The following is a 2983-nucleotide window of genomic DNA, read 5'->3' as shown; positions in this document are numbered from 1 at the left end:
ATGCCAGGAAGATTTTGCTGAAAGGACCCTGATACAGCTGTCTCTTGTGAGGCTATGCCAGTGCCTAGCAAATACAGAAGTGGATGTTCACAGTAATCTATAGGATGGAACACAGGGCCCCCAATGGAGGAGCTAGAGAAAGTACCCAGGGAGACGAAGGGGTCTGCAACTCTGTAGGTGGAACAACAATATGAACTAACCAGTACCCCAGAGCTTGAGTCTCTAGCTGCATATGTAGCAGAAGATGGCCCAGTCAGCCATGACTGGGAAGAGAAGCCCCTTGGTCTTGCAAATTTTATATATCCCAGTACAGGGGAGCACCAGGGTCAAGAAGTGGGAATTGGTGGGTAGGGGACCAGTGTGTGGGAAGGATATAGGGGATTTGGGGAATAGTATTTAAATGTAAATGAAGAAAATATCTAATAAAAAAATTTAAAAAACAAGTCCTCAAATCTTCACCATTCCCAATACAAAAACCATGAGCCCAGACAATCTCAGTTCTAACACTAAAGCTATGAGACAAGAAAACCCCACACTAACACTAAAACCATGAGCCCAGACAATCCCTTCTTTAAGTTGTTTTGGGAGTCTCTTTGTAATAGTAATAAGAAACGTAGCTAAGTCAACAAAAGAGTGTATATAAAAGTAAGCAGTTCTAGGTGTAGGAAAGCAAGGTGTTAAAGGTACTTGCTGCATAAGTCTGGTGATAGAGTAGAAGGAAAGATCTGTCTCTACACAATTATCCTCTGATCTCCAGACATATGCTGTAACATGTCTCCTATCATGCACGAGCACACACATAATAGTATAAAATAATTTTAAAAAAATACAGTATTAGTGGCCACCAATTCAGCTGCATGAGAATTTGTCACATTTAACCAAGGGACTTGATTTAAAAAACATACCATAAGCTAACAGACTAGATATGCAAGCAGGATCCACCATTTTGCTCCATACAAGAAACACACCTCAACAAAAAGGACAAACACTGTCTCAGAGTAAAAGGCTGGAAAAAAAAGTTTTCAAACCAAATGGTCCCAAGAAACAAGTAGGAGTTGCCATTTTAATATCCAATAAAATAGACTTTCAACCAAAAGTTATCAAATGATGGGGAAGGATATTCATCAAAGAAAACATCCACCAAAATAAATTCTCAATTCTGAACATCTATACCACAAATGCAAAAGCACCCACATTCATTAAAGAAACTTTACCAAAGCCTAAAACATACATGGAACCCTGTAGCCGCCTGCAGCCACACTAACTGGGTTCCTGAGTGGGAGGCAGGAGCTGTATGGGAGAAAACCACAAGAGAAATAATGGATGCGGAGACATGATTTTCTGTTCAAGGCTTCTTAAATTTTACTAAGAGTCTGAGCTTATAAAGAGGGGAGGCCCATCCCCCGCCAATCCATTATTGGTGCCTGTCCTACAGGTGGGAGCCTGTAGGCAGATCTTCAGGATGCTGTCTCTGGAATATCTCAAGAGTCTCTCAGCAGATAGCAGAGAGCGATATAGCAGCAGGTGTAGAACAAAAAAGCCAACAATAGAGCCACCTAGGTCGGAAGGCTCCATCCACTCCAGGTGGTCTCAGGCTCAGTGNCAGCAAGGTCAAAGTCAGCCTGTTTCAAGGCTGGGGGAGGGAACAATTCCCCTCTAAATATATAATAAAAATTAGCTGGACTGGGGCACAAATTTATTTATGCTCCATAGTCCTGCCTGGGAATTATGGTGGCTGATGGCCACACCTGGCTTGGGGACTCAGATTTTTCCAGAACTATTCTTATCTGTCAAGGAGTATATATATTCAGCTTGCTTGTGTTTATTTTGCACAAACACAGCTCTGTGGTGTATTATTAATAAACCACAGCCTCTTGGCATATACCTCTGTCTTAGATTGATATAGTTCAGAACTCTGGTTGCCCATCATTGACTGACTGGCCCTCATAGCACTCCTTATTCCCCAATCAGACCAAAGCCACAATATATATTCGATATGTTTTTTCATATCTATGAATTTTTTCCACCTGTGCTTGCTGGAGGCAAGGCTGCACTCTGGCTGCAGACAGGCTGTAGGGTGTTAGCTGACCTGCTTGAATCACAAAGCCAAAACAGTTGTAAAGCAACAGGATAAAAGTTTCTTTGGGGAAGTCCAGGTACTCTATTCAGTTGCAAATTAGCAACAATCAAGCTCAAACTCTGCCTCAGGGTGTAAAGGAGGTGGCTTTGAGAATCAACAGAAAAGCTGTTTCACATGTAAATAGGCTAAGCTTCAAGTTAACTCTGCTAGCTAATAAAGATTTTTAGCTATCTTCATTAGGAATCTCTAATATTGGAATTATTACTAGACCAGTTCAAGGTTGGGTATGAATAACTGGTCACATTGAAGGAAAGANAAGAATCACTATAACTCCCTCTCATGACTAATTTTTCTAAGTCAGATTCCACAGTCTCTAATGTTCTCTGTCCCATAAGGTTAAAAAGCTTGAAGCAAGGCAGNTTAGCTTGTCCAATCTGGGACAAAGGCAAACAAAGGTGGGGCAAAAACATTTACGCAAATCAGCATTCTTGTCACCAGTGGGGCACTCAGCGAACTCACAGGTCAGCTTGTCACACAAACCTTTCTGGAAGTTGTCATGCTTCTACAGCATTCTGTGGAGAAAACACAAGCTTTCCCTCTTCCCCAATAGAGTAGCTGTTCAGGATCAAGCCATATGCCAATAAGTGGATCCTTTTTATCTCGCCTAGACATAAGTATGTCTAGTTTTAAGATACTATAATGCGTTTAGTAAGTTCTTTGACATCCAAATTTTTAAATTTAAAAATAAAAATGAGATTTAAATAATGTGCACAGGGATAATTCCTCCCTTTCTTTGTTCTTAAGAAGATATAGTTTTTAAAGTTCCACAATACCTTGTCTTTGAGAATTATAAAAAGTCTCATTAACATGGGTAACATTGAATTGTTGACAAAACATCTCAAA

Source organism: Mus pahari, chromosome 15 (assembly GCF_900095145.1).
Source record: "Mus pahari chromosome 15, PAHARI_EIJ_v1.1, whole genome shotgun sequence".
Taxonomy (NCBI): Eukaryota; Metazoa; Chordata; class Mammalia; order Rodentia; family Muridae; genus Mus; species Mus pahari.
The sequence above is the reverse complement of the archived record's forward strand: the minus strand, read 5'-3'. Positions refer to the sequence as shown.